Genomic DNA, 17884 nt, shown 5'->3' on the forward strand with positions numbered 1-17884 from the left:
TAACCGATAAGAGGGCAGGCAGGGGGGAGGTGGAGGGGGGAGGGAATCCAAAAAGAGAAGTTTCTTTCTAAGGATTTAATAAATGAGAACTTGCTACCTAATAACTTTAGGATTTGCCATTTAGTCAGGATTAGGAAATCTAAGGAGAAAATGTTGAGAGCTCATGACATATTGATTATTGCAGAGCAGAGGTAAATTACAGAGAGAATCTGGGAGTCTTAGCTCTTCCTTTATAGGGTAGGGTCAAAGGATATCACAGATGGAAGGCTCAAGTCAATGCCTTCTATTGCAGGATTGCTTCTCAGAAAGAGTGAATCAGATTAAGAATGTTGCCCAGAAATGCCCTTACATTTGTATAATACTTAACAATTTGTAAAGCCCTTTTGTACAGATATTATCTCACTTGATCCTCATGATCACCATTTTATATTTGAAAGTTTAGGGTGATTAAGTGGCTTGCCCAAAGTTACACAGTGAATTTTAGAGAGGTGGTTGTAATGGAAATATTGATTTTCAGTGATTTTTTAAACAAATATTGGGCTGCTCTACCAACCAACTGTGTTTTGAGGGATTTATTCATAATGAGAAATTAGTTACAAGCCTAAGAGATGTCAGTTGATGGTTTAAAGTGAAAATTAAATGGCAGATATTCACAAAGCAAAATAAGGCAAATTTCTCATCACATGCTTTGTAGTTGCAAGAAGCTAGTAGGAGTTTTCACAACAGCACTGATCCAACATGAATGGCTAATCTTAATAGTACACTAAATTGGCAGTCACAGCATCTGCCTGATCAACAATATGCCATGCTGCTTAAATTTATCCTGTTACAACTCCTCTGGGTGAAGGTATCATTTCCAAAAGGTCCATGTCAGAAAGTACATAGAATTCCAGTAATAAAAGTTAAATAAAATCCTATATAATAAAAGCCTAATATGCAAATTGTCCCATCGGGCGGTCATTCAACCAAGAGTTCCACCACTTGCTATGACATGCACTGACCACCAGGGGGCGGCACAGAACATGGCAGGCATCAGCAATGCAGCACTGGCAGCGGGTGGCAGTGGAGGTGCTGCCAGCCCTGATGGGCCCTGACGAGAATGGCACTGTGGCAGGATGGTGGAACAGGTGAATGAGCAGTGCCAGGCCAAGGCAGGTGTGACCGGGGGCCAGATCTCCCTGCCAATTGCCCACAGACAGCTACCAGAGGCGGTGGCGGTGTGGGGCATGGCCGCTGTCTGGCTCCCAGGCGCTAAGGGAGCCTGGTGGGCCCTCCCGCCCCGACCCTAATCAATTGTCCTGCATGCAGGATGGTGGAGCAGATGAGGGGGTGACACCAGGCCACAGTGGGGTGCCAGGCAGGGCTGCGGGGCTGCAAGGCTGGGGGCATGGGGGCATGAGTTGGGGCCCGATCCCAGCAGGCCACCCCGAAGAACCCAACCCGTGCACAAATTCGTGCACTGGGCCCCTAGTAGAAAAATAAAAATTAAATAAAAGTAATAAAAGTAGAACTATGTATGCCTTTCATTTCCCAACACCCCTCCCCGCAAAACAGCAACAACAACTATTTATTATTCAAAGCCTCAAAGCCAAAGGGAATCTAGAGTCCAAACTGGAAGAACAAGTTTGGGTGTGAACTCCACAGGGAATCCTCAGGTCCTCTGATGAGCAATAATGAATGATGTCATGAGGTTGAGGAGGGGCTTTGAAATCAGACCTGGCATGGAAACCCAGCTCTGCCCTTTAGAAGTATTTAGACTCATTGAGCCTCATTTTCATATCTGTGAAATGGGAATAAAATACTGAGCAAGTTGATGTAAGGATTGGAAATAATACTTGTAAATGTATGGCACATGATCAATCCTTAATGAGTGGTAATGGAATTTTGGGGAGGGTCCCTGGTGCTTGGTGGGAAACGTGGCACAAAGCAATGTTGAAAGCCCTGAAGACAGCCGCCCTCTTCCAGAGCCTGCCTAAAGCGAGCCCCAACATCAGGTCTTGTGGTTGGTTGGCTTCCCCAACTGGTCAAAGAGTCAGTTGATCAGATGACTTCTTTTGTCTGAGTGTCACCTTAAGTTCCAAAGGGAAGGGGAGGTCAATGTTTATTACACTTTGATTTGTATGAGCTCTCCAAGAGCAAAGATGAATTCTGAATGTTAGTTGTCAAATGAACAAATGATTGTGGAAATATGAAAGCAAAGCCATTCATGTTGCCTTAGGAATAGCTCATTTGCAAAATCTAATATGCTATTACATTGACACATTCCCTTGTTTCATCTATTAAATCTTCCATTTCAGGAAAACTAGTTTGTCACAACCAAATGCTACAATTATGTACATGTTTGTACACATTGTATGTGTATAGTCTGTCCACAGTATCTAACGAATGCTGATCTGATTAGGAAAACAAAAACAAAAACAGGAAATTAAGGTCCAAATATGAACAACAGCCTCTGCATTTTAAATATCTTTGAGTGTGGTTACACTTTTTTTTAACTTTCCTAACATTCATACCTTTCTAAATTTTTAGTTCTTCTAACACACAAATAGAACTAAAGATTGTTCTTTAAAACAATCTCCATTAAAAAACCTATGAAAGTAGACACCATGAATTGAAATGCCCCCAGGTGAACTGTAGTATGTAAATTGGGATTGCTCCTGAGATATACTGGAGATAAGAACTTTTTTCCTTTTCCTCAGCTTTTGTTCTAATGTTCTATCTAAGACTCAGCCTATTTTATTCACCTGCATTTGGCCTGGGAAAGGAATGTTTAAATAGAGATTGACCTCTCTCTGGTCCCTCAGCAGCCTGCTTGTGGTGTTGATGAGTGTGCTAGCTCTGGCTCCACTGTTCACTGTTGACAAAGACCTTGAAGAGTTCTTCAGGCTTCACGGGGCTCCAGAAGAGTCTACGGAGAGCCTGGGCCTTTTTCTTCCTGCCAATTTATTTTTTTAATGAGGCCAATAAACTCCTGAATTGAAAAGCAGCTGTTTGAAAAGAGACTTACCTTACTCTCATGGGGTTTCTGGATGTAGGGAGACATATTTGTGCCCAGGATGCCTTGGTCCCCAGCACAGTTAGACCTGGGAACCTCTCTTTCCAGCCCTAAAAAGGTGTCTGGAAGTTGATGGAAACACAGCACTACTTTTCAGAGAAAGCCATGACTACTCCATTTCCTTTTCTTTCTTGTCTCCCATCCTAATCAGGCTGTCTCTCTATAAATGTTAGCTTTTAAAATTAGGATTTCAGGTAATTAGGTGTTCACTAGGTGAATGCTAACCAGGTAAGTTAAATGCCTCTTTCCTGAGAGAAAGAAGAGAAAGGGCAGGGAGGGATGGAGAGAGGATGGGAGAAGGGGAGGGGGTAGGGAGAGGCAAGAGGAGCAGAGGGAGAAGGGGAAGGAGGAGGTGAAGGGGGAGGGAAAGGAAATGGGGGAGGGGAAGAGAAGGGATAAAGAACAGGGAGCAGAGGGAAGGTGAGAGAAAAGAAAAAAGGGAAGGGGAGGGGAGGGGAGGGGAGGGGAGGGGAGGGGAGGGGAGGGGAGGGGAGGGGAGGGGAGGGGAGGGGAGGGAAGGGAAGGGAAGGGAAGGGAAGGGAAGGGAAGGGAAGGGAAGGGAAGGGAAGGGAAAGGAAGGAACTGTTAGTTTTCACGTATTGCTCAAGTAAGCAAACAAAAAGCATTCAATTTTCCTAATAATCTCAAACATGGTTTCCTCATAATGTACTACAGAACCTGTATTGATTATTCTGTGGGTGAGATGTGCATTTAATAATAAACATGTATTCCAACGCGAAGCGTAAAATCAGAGTTTAAATTACTATTTTTGAAAGCCACTTTTCCCAGTGTGTCAAAACAAAATGTCGATTGAGGAAAGAAAAACTTACATTTCAATTGTTTCTCGAGATACTAATTCATAACAAGCATTAAGATGAACAAGGCAAACACACAGGCAGCGTAGGACCAGAGGAATAAATTCTACACTTTTTAAAAACAAGTTAAATGTAAGAACATCTTCCATAAGATCATTTGGGGACAGAAAAGAGCTTCGCTGGAAGTTATGACGGAAGAATAAAATTTTATGCTTCTGAAAAACAAACGAAAATTTCCAGTATTACTTTAAAAATGTTGAATTCCTAAAAATATTTAAACATTGATCCACTAAATCTGCCATTTATATGCAGGTAATAAAGACTAGAGTATAGGCTTTCAGCATTACTTACAAAGGATATTATTTACATATAAGAGCAAACAACTTTGCCAAATTTAAGCAACGGTTTTTTGAATGTTTAGTATCCCCCAAAGCAGTCTATGCAACTATGCAAAAATTTCACACATTTTTAATGCTCTTCAGAAGAGGTCTATAAGAAAAAATGGTAGCTCTAACAGGTTTGGCTCAGTGGATAGAGCATCGGCCTGTGGACTGAAGGGTCCCAGGTTCAATTCTGGTCAAGGGCATGTACCTTGGTTGCGGGCACATTCCCAGTAGGGGGTGTGCAGGAGGCAGCTGATTGATGTTTCTCTTCCATGTTTCTAACTCTCTATCCCTCTCCCTTCCTCTCTGTAACAAAATCAATGAAATATATTTTTTTAAAAAAAGAAAGAAAATGGTAAATGTGCAAAGTGGTAAATAGAAGGGGTGATTAAAAGAAAAGGCAAATTTATGTTTGTAGTCGTAGAGGGTGCCGTTGTTTTTGACTTGTTACATGCTTTAATCTGGCATGCTATTTCACCCTTCATGACACACGTCAATACCTTCTTTATGTCTGGCTATTACCACTCATTTAAAAATCTATTTTACATGATTCTCCCAGCCAAAAATTGACCATAATGACACAGAATACTGCATGTGCTTCATAAATTCTGAAGGAATCAATACTTTGGCTGGAAATTTGTCAGTCTTTCAAAGTTATGCATCATTAAACTTTACTGTTATTACAGTGGACTCTTCAAAGTTCCGCACCTTGCTTGTATTGGAGAAACACGTTTAGGGCCAGGAAAGACTGAGAGGAGCAAAAGCTGCTTGCAGTGGGGTATGCAGATGATGCTTAATTTGCAAAATGCAAGTAGAACACAAGCTGTTTTGCTTATGCGTGGGGAGGTGGCTTATAAAATGCAGGCTACCTTTATCTAAAGGTCACACAGATAACATCCAAACAAGTTTGGAGAATAGGAAATGTATTCATCTACCGACCAGATTCCACCACACTCTAACAATTACAGCACGCAAGTTAAGAAACAGATGACAGCTGGATATCCAAACAAGCTTGGAGAACAGAAAAAGTATTCATCTATTAAAGAGATTCCACCTTCCTTCTAATGCTCTAACAATTACAGCATGCAAGTCTAGAAACAGATGACACCTGGATTCTTCACCCATTTTCACTGATCCCTGGATTAACTTGTAAAGAGAACACCCCAGTGCCTTTTGTTTTGTCCTTCGTGAGAGGCACTTGGTGTTTGTCATAATGACTGGTCTGTGTAGACACCTTCTTTCAGCCACACCTACAGGGATTCCAGCTGTAATCATGTCACCTACCAAGGGCCTCAGGAGCATCAAAAACAAATATTGGTGGCGTTCCCTTTGTAAGCTGCCTCCTGCTTGCCTCTCTAGTCTCATCAAGGCAAGATCTCACTATTCTTCTAACCATAATGAAATATTTAAAGTTCCCAGAATAGACAGCTCTTGCTGGTTGGTTTTAGGCATTGGCTTCTGTGGTTCCCTTCACCTGTACTGTCCTTTCCCCTTTTAACTATTACTTTTTTATGATTCAGAATATTTGTCACCTTCTCTGGGAAGTCCTCCCTGATCACTTAGATAGAGTTCAGTACCTCTCTATTCTGGTGAGCACCACTATATTGCCCTACATTGCATTTATACTTAATAAAATTGCCTATTTATTGTCTGTCTTCTCTGTAATAATGACAACAGGGACTGTGTTTTATTTGTCATTGTACTCCCTGGCCCAACCCAGTGCCTAACACATAGTAGGTGTGTTATCAGTGGGGAGCTCTCTGTGTCCCAACCAGTTGCTGGTGGAAGTGGACTTCTTGCGATGTCATGAGAAAAGGAATTTTCTGAGACTCACATGGGAGAATGAGTGGCATGTATTTGCGTGGAGTTAAATCTCTGAACTCCCTCTGTCCCTCCATAGAAGAAATATAGCTGTGTCCTTCTCAGAGTTAAGCCATTGCCCAAAGTTTCCCTTCCATGTTTGCATAATCCAACCCAGCATCCGGCTAGCTTAGCTTGTGTTCCCAAGTGCAGTCCATCAGTACATTGTGTGTAGAGTCCCCAGGGACATGGGCCATGTGGCTTCTAGGAACATGGGCAAATGCAAAAAAGCAGGAGCAAAACCAGGGGAACAAGAGAGATCATTTTTTGTGTCTGCAGATTTTAACCTTCTAAAATTTCATGAGCTTGTAGTGGCTCTGACTCCCTAGCCAATTATCTTTGTTTCCAGGTTAGGCTGGCACCTTTCCTATGCCTGCCTTACTTCATGGTGCATGTGCCCATCTCCCCTTTGTGGGACCACTTCCCCCAGTGATTTGCAGGGAATGAACAGGTGGTTCCCTGGGGAGTGCAAAGTTGCAGCTTTCTGGTGAAGCTGCCCAAATAGCCATGCTTGCAATGTCTGGATTCCCTTTGTACCTCTCCTATTATATTAATAACTGGCTAATGACAATGGTAACAGTTGCACACAAAAGTCATTAACAAATAAATGAATTAAGTCTTCCACATGCATAGTAGAAGGATAAACAAAACAAAACCCCAAAAAACTCTCAAAGAGGAATAAAGTTTAGCTCCTATTCTTGAGGGGATTACAATTGTGCAGCGGGGAAAAAGCACATTCATCAATTATTTTTTTTTAAAGAAGAAGAAAGGAATTAAGAAATAATTTTATAAAAATTACCTTTATCACCTGCAAGAAAGTCTTACTTTCTTTGTAATAATGCCCCAGAAAGATTATTTCTCAAATTAGTCATCTATAGCTCACACAAATAAGTAGAAAATGAATGGCTGTTTGAATGAAGGAATTATATTAAGTCAGAACATCTTTCATAAGCATGTTTTCACTCATTCCTGTGGCTGAAATGTTTCACCCACTGGTTTGTTGACAATGCCTTTAGGGCCACATTGCTACATGGGAGAGCTGAGGTGCAAAGACTCCTTTATATTCATTCTTTTACCCACCCTTTCAGTTCCAGAGATATTTCTAAGTTTGCCCTAAGCTCTTAAAATTTGTTCCAGGCTGGGAGTGTGGGGGGAGCCTGATTTTCACTTCTTAAATCAGTTAACATAATAAAGCCCTTAAAATAGTACCTGGCTCCTGGTTAACTTTCAATATGTATTTGTTATACTTATTTCATACCCCATGATATCTTTAAAATACCTTTTCAAAAGCACTATATCTAAGCCATAGAGCAAGTACAGATGGTGAAAAAAAGTGATATAATGAACCTTGCAGCAAATTCTGAGACTATTTCATGCATTAGAAATTATAGCTCCAAGTTCAGACATTGGAATTGGCTGCTTAACAGTAGGAACTGTACTGGTCTGGGTGGGTGTAAGCAAGCTGCAGCCTGGCACAAGGAGGACCTTCACTAGCCCATCATTCTGGCTGTGTGCTCTCTCTTCCCTCCATAGTCTTCACCTCCAGTTTTTCTGTTGACCTGCAAGAGGCTTAGAGGTTGGCCATTCTGCCACCATATGCTGAGAGGCAGCCCAGCATGGTGGGCTTTGGGGTTAGAAATTTCTGAGTTTGAACCTGGCCTTGTCATTAGTCTCCCTGCACCTTCTTTCCTTTATTTGTGAAGATGGAATTAATTATTAACAAGTCGTACTTTAAAATCCCTTAAGCATAAGTGTAAGTTAGTATAAAATTAATGGCAGAGGTATGCTCTGATCTTGATGAGAGAAAAAGATCTTCTAATAGATAAGTGATTAATGTCATTATGATGGATGGAAATACTATGGAGAACTGGTATCATGTACAATTCAATAGCACGCTAGTGCATTATAGTTAATGGTCTGTGCCCATATGCTATGGACCACACAGTTCTGCACTTGTTCAGAACTCAACAGGCATTTTTTTTAACTGAATAGAATTGACCAGAATAAGACACAAAATCCAGAAAGAATAACAAGAACACATTTCTAAAACTTTATTGTCTTATTACTGTTCAAAAAAACAATTTTCAACATTGCTGAGTTATCTGAGTTCCTGTAGGAAGATTTTGAAAAAGTCAATCAATAAACTCCCAGTAAGATCTTGTAGAAACATAATGACTTTTCTGACCAACTATGGGTATTTTCCTTTTTATCTCTAGGAAGCAATGTTTTGTTTTCTCTTATTTAGCTCCTATAGGGCATGAGCAGCATCATGCACTTCACAAGGACACCATATCTAAAGGGCATCATTTACATCATAAATACATTTAATATTTTGGCTTTGATATATGTTCTACTTTTGGACCTGTAAATAAGTTTACATATTTGGTATGAGAATTTTCCAGCATTGGCAGTTAAATATCTTGTTTTTTAAAGCTCAGACTATTACAGTAATCTTCTAACAGAAGAAAGCAAAGTGCCTTGAGGATGAGACACTTTTTTTTTTAATTCACACAAAGACACCATAGATCCTTGCAGCTGCCCTATCTCCACAATGCCTAACAGTGCTGAGAAGAAAGTAGGATGTTAATAAACACTTGGCAAATAAACAAGTGTATAAGCAAAACATTTCAAAGAGTATGGGTAAAGGATTGTAACAATAGAAGGCAGTGTTAGGAACGGCCAAGGACACTGACTCTGGAGTCAAACATACCTGAGTTCAAGTTTCAGTTCTATGGTTTACTGTCTGTGTCTCTGGATGAGTTATTTAACATTTCTATGCTGCATTTTCCTCACCTTTAAAATAAAATTAAAAAAATAATAGCATCCATTTTACAGGGTTGTTGGGAGGGCAAAGTCAGCTAATACATATAAAACACTTAGTATTGTGTCTTGTGTAAGAGCAGTCTAGAGAATTATATTCTATAGTCAGTGTCCAAATAGACTACTCTTACCATTTTAAAAATGTTCCTAACACACAATTTTGCACATATTAAGAATTCAACATATATTTTTGGATTGAATAGAAATAAGAAAAATAAGAAAATTATGAAAATACTCCTAAAACTTTTGAATCTTATTATTGTTCTCATCAAGATACGTATTCAATAAATGCCAATGAAGGTGACCCTGGTGAAGAAGAAGGAGGAGGAGGAATATGTGGAGGAGAAAGAGAGGAAGAGGGGGAGGAAGGGGAAGGGAAGGAGGAATAGGAGAGGACAAAAGTCAGTCTTCACAACGGCTTCAAAGCCCCTAAATGATCTGCAAAACCATCCCAGCCCCAGACACATTATCCACCAGCCTCTCTCCCTTCGCTTTTTATTTGTTGTCCCGGTTCAGCCACATTTTTCTTCTTGCTGCTCCCTGAATGTACCAGACACACTCATGACTTAGGGCTTTCATTGAAGTTATTCCTTCTACCTCAAATGCTTTTTCTTCAAGTATTTGTTGGGCTAACTTTCTTACTTTCTTCAAATCTTTCTCAAATGTCACTTTCTCAGTATGACCTACATATCATTTCCCCCCTTTATATACCACCTATGTCAGCCACACCCTCATCCTACCTCCACACACTTCCAATTTTTCCTATCCTACTCTACTTATTTTATCTTTGCCACACATCACCTTCAAACATATTATGTAGTTCATTTATCATGTTTGCTATTCACTGTCTCTTTCCCTTCACCCAAGTGCCCCTTCCCCAACTAGAATATAAACCTTGAGAAGGTAGAGTATTTTTGTTGCTTTTATTCACTGATATAACCTAGAACAGCACCTGACCCATAGTATGTACTAAATAAATATTAGCTATAAGATTCTCATTTTAAAAATCATTTTCTCTCATACCATTGCCCTTTCTTTCTGTTTAAATCCATTATTTTTTTTTTTTTTTATTTTGCACTGATATTACATTGGTTTTAACATTTTCATAAAACAACACTCTCTGTCCTGGCCTAGTTCTAATAGAAGCAAAGACCATACAGAGCTTAGAAGCACAAAATTTTGCGTTGTGTCGTTTTGTTATGCTCAGCCAAAATTTCATGCCTTTCCTATCAAATTACAAAATTAAAAAGTTTGCATCATTTATATAAGAACACCCCTGAGTCAAATCTTTCTCGAGGAAGCTAAAATATTTTTTAAATTATAATTTTTAAAGTATGAGAACAAGCACATAAGTGTTCTTCCAAGGGACTCAATCAACATTCATAATCATTAATAGGTATTTCTGGTTGTAAAGAAAAGTACAATTTAATAAATATTGAATGGAAAATATAAACAGAAGGGGAAACCAAATTGTGCAAAAAAGAGACCTGTTAGGAAAAAGTACCTAGAAAAAATATTCAGCAATTTAAAAGTTGTCTCTGCTTTTAGGCAGGTAAAAAGAGTAATTCCTTTGGAAACACCAGTAACTTTGTTCTGTATATAAATTCTCATATTTTTATTTAAAGACTAAAGTAATTACAATTGGACTATATAGGCGAGACTGAGAAATTAACCCTTTTTTTCTTAATGCAAACTGCATTTCTTTATATCTATATTTAAATATTTTATGCCAAATAAATGTAAATAATATTTTATTTGTGTCCACTTAGCCTCAAGTATTAAATTTACATTTCCATTTGTAAAAATATAATTTATATAGAGACTTTATTTATTTGCTGCTATTTCCTGTAGATATTTCTATAATTTAAGATTTTTAGCAACTTTAATGTTTTGTAAACTAAATAAATTTTTCAGTTTTTTAAACAAATATTTGATACCAACATTTTGTGAATATTAGTTAATATTTTTTCTTATGTCTGTCTAGTAAAGTCTTTAGAGAATTGCTTTTTCTATTTTGGGTTAATTGCTGTTTAATTTCTCTCATACCATTTCTCTCATAGCATTGATCCAAGGGGCCAATGCTTAGAAACTTAAATATTATGCAAGAAAAATTAACTTTTATTAATATTATTTCTATAATATTTCATACAAACATAATTTTGGGAAGCATTTTATTCATTCTTTCATTCAACAAATATTTCTATGTTTCTTTTGTATTAGAGCAAAGCTTGACTTTTTTACTTTGACTTGCTGAGTCTCATTACTAGGAGGATGCCACATTGTGCTGGGTGCTGTGATACATTGTTTAGCTGTCAATATCTATAAACATTTCTCAATATGACCTGTGCATGGTAAATTGTTTAGAATATTTCTTGCGATTATCTCTCCAGAAATATGACAGAGGAACTGGGCTCATCTATAGGATTTGAAAAGCATCTAATGAACATCATGGTAGCTTGGTTTCTGTTTTAAGACAGTACATACATCTGCACTTAGATTATTTTTGTGTCTTGCAAAATATTTTAGAATTTTTTTTTTTTTTTTTTTTTTTTTGCTATTCATTCTCCTAATGTTCAGGTCACCATTATTTCCTTTTTTAATGGAAGTTCTTTTATTATATTGGGGATTAGGACAATATCATTTGAGGTTAATTACCAACCTTTTTTTTTTTTTGGAAAGCATGACCTAAAAGAGGAAGAAAGTGAGTAGATAAAGAAGAGAAAAGCTCCAGAAATGGTAAATACACAATTGGCTTGTTTTGTTTGTCTTATTTATCTCATACAGGTTGTTAATGGCATTATTTTGTACATACTTCAATGACTTACAATGCAGACAGAATAATTAATCTAAAAACTCCCTTTTGCTTTTAATGAGAAAACTTAGACCTAAAGAAAATAAATAAATAAATAAAGTCTCTTTCCTCTAATGCTAACACTTTTTTATGCCTGTGAGAAACTTAACCTTAAAATAGGTACATTATAGCCTATCTAATAAAGATGGAATATGCTAATTGACCATCACACCCTCACAAGATGGCAGCACCCACAGCCAATAAAGAGGAAATATGCTAATTGACTGCCATGCCCTCAAAGATGGCAGCACCCACAGCCACAAGATGGTGGCACCCAGTCCCCTCAGCCCCACCGGGTGGCAGGCACGCAGCATGGCCAGGTCTGCCCCCAGGCGGGTCCAGCTGCTCCATGCGCCTGCCTCCAGAGTCCCCCAGTCCCCTCAGCCCCCCCAGCTGCCCAGGGCCGGCCCAAGGTGCAGGCAAGCCTCAGATAGTGGCTGCCCAGCCACCCAGGGCTGCCTGAGGCTCAGGTAACCAGGGCCAGCCGAGGCTTGCACTGCCAGCAGTGGCAGCAGCAGAGGTGTGATGGGGCATCACCTTCCCCTGATTGCCAGGTCACCACCTGCCCTGAGAGCTCCCGGACTGTGAGAGGGGGCAGGCTGGGCTGAGGGACCCCCACCAGTGCATGAATTTTTATGCACCGGACCTCTAGTATAAATATAAGTAGCAAATTTCTTCTTCCTAAACAATGTATTTGCATATGCAAAATTTCAGTTATACCTAAATAGTCGTAATAGAGAAAGCAGAGTTTAAGGTATAGGAAATAATATACTTTTTATTACCACTAACCTGACCATATCTCTTATTAGTAAGCAACATCAAAATAAGGAAAGTCACTCACTTTCTTTTTGTGTTCCCTTGATTCCTCTTACCCAAAGAAATCGCTTGTTTGTTCATTGATATTTACAAAATGCCATTGATGATTAATACTTTCCATAGGAATAAGAATGTTAAAAATGCAAAACCAAAGTGGGTAGATGTAGTTAGTAGATTTAAATTCCAATTAAAGAATAATTGTATAAAACTAGTGAACACTTTGAGTGCCTACTAGATGCTAAACATTTTTGTTTTGTTTTTGAAATCTCACTAGATAAGCACCTATGAGGTAGGCAGATGAAGAAAGGGGGGATCGAAGACATAAAACAACTTCCCAGGGTCTTAGAGCCAGTAAATAGCAAATCCAGACATAGCTCAGATGTTTCTAATCTCAAAGCAATGATCTTATCCACTCTTCAGTTTTTATAGTTACTGACATCAAATCCTTTTCCAAAAGCCAGACTGGATAGTGAGAAGGACATTGTGTACATTAAGCATAGGAAAAAGGAATTCTGTTAAAGCCAATGTATTAGTTACATATTGCTGTGTAACAAACTACTCCCAAAACAGCAGTTTAAGGCAACAGATATTTATTTTAAGATTTAAAAAAAAAAATCCTCACCAAGGAGATGCTTAGAGAGAGGTAGGGAGAGACAGAGGAAAAAGAAAATTGATGTGAGAGAGAAATATTGATTGGTTGCCTTAAACTGCTATATGTGCCCCAACTAGGGATCAAACCAGCAACCTTTTGGTGCACAGGACAATGCTCAACCAACTGAGCCACTCCGGCCCAACACAAATAATTCTTTTCTCTCACAGTTTCTGTGGGTTGTGTCCTCTGGATCAGGTCCTCCACTGCAGTCCAAGTGACCACCAGACCTGCAGTCACTGGACGAGAGTCCACTCCGAAGCTCACTCAAATGGTTGTTGACAAGATTCAGTTCCTCCTCAGGGGTTGTTGGACTAAGGACCTCAGTTCCTCAGAGCTGTTGGCTGGCGCCTCCTTCACTTCTCTGCAACATGGGCCTCTCCATGGGGCAGCCCAGAGAATGGAGGTTGGTTTCCATCAGGTTGAGCAAGCAAGACAGCAACAGAGTGTGGGCAAGACAGAGGCCAGAGTCTTTTTGTAACCTAATCTCAGAAGTAACACACTATCTCATTCACCATATTTTACTCTTTTTTAAAATATATTTTTATTGATTTCAGTGAGGAAGAGAAAGGGAGAGGGAGATAGAAACATCAATGATGAGAAGGAGTCATTGGTCGGCTGCCTCCTGCACACCCCCACTAGGGATTGAGCCTGCAACCCACACATGTGCCCTTGCCTGAAATTGAACCCAGAACCCTTCAGTCCGCTGGCAGACACTCTATCCACTGAGCCAAACCAGCTAGGACACCATATTTTACTCTTAAGAAGCAAGTCACTAGGTTCATCCCATAGTCAAGGGACAGGATTTTACAAGAATACCAGGAGGAAGAGACCACTTAGACCTATCTTAGAAGCTGCCCACCACAGTCAAGAAAATGTTCTCAGACAATATTGAGGATTAAAATCTCAGTTGACTCTGGTTTTGCAAAACCCCTGCGTAAAAATCCTGGACCAAAATTCCTTTCTTTTCAGACCTAAATTTTCATCTAAAATATTAGAAAAACAAAATAGTAGATGGAAGTAACCCACTTTTGTAGAATATAATGAAAAGAAGGCAGCTTCTGGAATTTTCTGACCATGTCTAAAGATCCATCTCAAGGACACCAGCTATTTGAACACAGGCAAACTACTTACTTATCATAGCCTCACCTCACAGTGCTACTGTCAGGTTAAATAAGATGCTCTATAGAGAGTATTTTGATAATGGGAAAGGGCAACATATAAATACAATTTTTTCCAGTACTCCCCTTAGCTAAAGAACAGGATAGATTGTTAAGAACACCTGCTTAGTCCTTGCTGGTGTGGCTCAGTGGTTGAGCATCGACCCATGAACCAGGAGGTCATGGTTCGATTCCTGGTCAGGGCACATGCCCGAGTTGCAGGCTGTATGGGGCATGCACACTGCTTATCTTATTAGAACAATCACTTTCTTTTTAATATGGATAATAAATGAACTGTTTTTATGCCATCCCAAGTACCACTAGTAGCCCCAATTGCTGTTCTTTTATGAAAGAGAGAGAGAGAGAGAGAGAGAAGTTTGTTTCAAAGAGGCACTTGGGCATTTAGAACTTGCTCGCTTGACCACACCACAGGGGCTTCAAGGCAGTACATAAGCTTCTTCCATGTTCAAACAGTCTGCCAATGTGCACTTCCTTCAGCCGTTTCCTTCATGCCACACTACCCCCAGTTAGAACGGTCTTGTGTGTGTGTCTTTGACTTGAGAGAAAACTTTTTTCCATTTCATGTAAGACCTACATGGAGTTTAGGCCCCTGATGGGCCAGAAGAGTGCATTAGCCTTTCTTCTGTAGTGGCCCAGATTGGAATCTCATCTAATGTTTTCCCATTAGAAATGAGATGGCGAGATATTTTCTGGGAAGTGATTTAGGTATACTAAACAATCTATATGGATCTATTGATTAGAAGTAGACCTGACTCAAACGTGATCTGTGTGCAGTGAAGTACCTTGGAAGGTGATGTGATTGACATGCAGTGCAGAATAGATCGGGGCCTGGACTAGTTATAGTGCAGCTCTTTATGAGGTACATGGATGGAGTTAATCTCTGGAGAACAAAAATTGAGAAAGAAAAATAATAAATTTAAAGTACTGAAATACTGCATGCTCTGTGGCCTGGATAGTATATCTAAATTCAAACAAACAAAAACGAATTATGCATACCCAGAGTTATAGGGCGTAAATTTCAGGATGTTTCTATGAATTTTGAAAATATTCTTTTTCCCCAAAAAATGACTTTCCCATAATCTTGAGACTAGAAAGGGGTGAAATAATTTAAGAATTTCACAACTGAAGTAATAAGGATAAAATGTATAGTAACATAATAAGTCAAACCCCAGTCAATCATGAAAATGCAGAAATACTTTGAAAATTTCACATTCGTTATGCCTTTTTACTCCACAAAGTTACTTGAACTCAAATTATCAGGTAAGCAACATTTAAAATAATATGATATTAGGTATCTCCAGGCATTTTGCCTCAGAGAAAGCTGAGACAAATATTTTACTTTCTTATATAAGTAGAAAATCCGATAACATTTATTTTAAAAAATAATTTCTAATACTTGTTTGAAGAAATTTCAAAGTAATCATGGTATTGAAATAAAGAAGAAATTCAGTTATATTAATAAATCGTAAATTTGAAACAACTAAATTGAAATTAAATTTCATCTGAGAAAATCAACTTTTTGCAAAAACTAGTTAAATAAGTCTCATACTATCTGTATATGCAAAATAGTTCTAAGGACAGGCTTTCTCTAGTAAATTTAAATCTATAGCATTTATGAATAACCCAAGGATATTTTTAGACTTTATCACTGGGAGAATTTGAGTGTCAGGAGCTAGATATTAGGATAATAACGGTTGTGAAATTAGCTGGTCTTTTAAAAAATCTGTCCATAAATTATCTAGTCCTGTGCTATTCAATATGGTAGCTACTAGCAACATGTGGTGATTTAAATGTAAACAAATTAAAATAAGTTAAATTAGAAATTTAGTACCTTAGTTGCACTAACCACATTTCAAGAGTTTAACAGCCACATGTAGTGGTGGCTATAGTTTAAGGCAGCACAGGGCTAGTACATGTCCATCATCATACAAACTTCTATTGACAGCACTGAATTCTCCTCTCCCTTGCCATGTTTCTGTGCATGGTCCATGTCATGGGTAGAATCATTAATATATGTAGAGCACTTGAAATTCTGTCCCAAATGCTGATAATTAGATAGCATTTCTCTTCCTTTTTAAAAGTTAATGAACACAAAATACTTCATGACCCAAGGTGTTTCATTGAAGTATGGAAGTTATGACAAAATGAGGGTTAGAGATACTTAGAATTATATATTGGGTTCAGCAAAGCACTAAAATATCCTTATCAAGTCTTCATTTGTCCCCTGTGTTTAGAAAAAAGTTAATGGGAAAGAGCATATTTGTTAAAATATTTTTTACGCTAAACAAAACAATATTATGAAAGGAAATTATTAACATGATAGAGTAGAATAGGCTTCAGTCTACTGGGAAAACAATACTTTCCCTCCATATATTGCAACACTTTGTTCTGCAATACTTAAACTGAACGTGTTTGAATGTTCAAAGTCATCAATAATAAGTCACAGTCTCTCTCTTTTTTTAATCTGAGAACTTGCTATATGAAGATCTCAAAGTAATAAATTTCAATGCTGGAAAATATCTACACTAATAAAAGAGAAACATGGTAATTAGCGTATGACCGCTACCCTTCCCATTGGCTAATCAGCATATCCTTATGCAAATTAACTGTCAGCCAAGATGGCGGCTGGCAGCCATGCACTGAAGCAAGCAGGGAGGCTTGCTTGCTCCAGTGACAGTGAACTCCAACATTCCCCGCCTGCCGCTGCCAGCCTCTCAGCTGCAACTCTAAGCAACTATGTACTATGTTGCAAATAAGAAGTTAAACAAAACCCCAGAAACCGGCTTTCATTCAGCAGGGCTTCAGCCAGCCGGACCGAAACATTGTATCGATGTTTTCAGCAGCGAGGCCTCAGAGATAAAGCTGGCCCAGAATAAAAAAAGAAAAGAAAAAAAGGAGCGGTTGGGAGCTTCAGTCACCCGCTTCCAGAAAACAGCCCTCAGTCCCTCACCCAGACTGGCCAGGCACCCCAGTGGGGACCCCCACCCTGATCCAGGACACCCTTCAGGGCAAACCAGCCAGCCCCTACCCATGCACCAGGCCTCTATCCTATATAGTAAAAGGGTAATATGCCTCCCAGCACTGGGATCAGCGTGACAGGGGGCAGCGCCCAAACCCCCTGATCAGCCCTGCTCTTTGCCTGATAGGGGGGAGCTCCCCAATCCCCTGATCGCCCTGCAGCTCTGTGTGTAACAGGGGGTGGGGCCACAACCTCCCTATCTGCCCTGCTCTGTTCGTGACAGGGGAAGGCACCCCAACCCCCTGATCAGCCCTGCTCTGTACCTGATAGGGGGGAGCTCCCCAATCCCCTGATTGCCCTGCGGCTCTGTGTTTGACAGGGTAGAGCCATAACCTCCCCATTGGCCCTGCCCTGAGTGTGACAGGGTGCAGTGCCCCAACCCACTGATCTTCCCTACTCTGTGAGTGACAGGGGGGAGCTCCTCAACCCCCTGAT

The 17884-nt window shown here is 39.5% G+C and overlaps 1 protein-coding gene across 1 annotated transcript in view; it reads left to right on the forward strand.

The window, feature by feature from the left end:
* ADGRL2 (adhesion G protein-coupled receptor L2) overlaps positions 1-17884 on the forward strand; it is a 429144-nt gene that overhangs the window by 19703 nt on the left and 391557 nt on the right. Inside the window, exon 2 of the mRNA XM_070405458.1 lies at positions 11613-11669. The gene's annotated coding sequence lies outside the window, so the exon portion shown is untranslated. The remainder of the gene's footprint in view (positions 1-11612; positions 11670-17884) is intronic.

This window comes from Myotis yumanensis, unplaced genomic scaffold (genome assembly GCF_028538775.1).
Source record: "Myotis yumanensis isolate MYYU_CA2020_CCGP unplaced genomic scaffold, mMyoYum1.0.hap1 SCAF_2, whole genome shotgun sequence".
NCBI lineage: Eukaryota > Metazoa > Chordata > Mammalia > Chiroptera > Vespertilionidae > Myotis > Myotis yumanensis.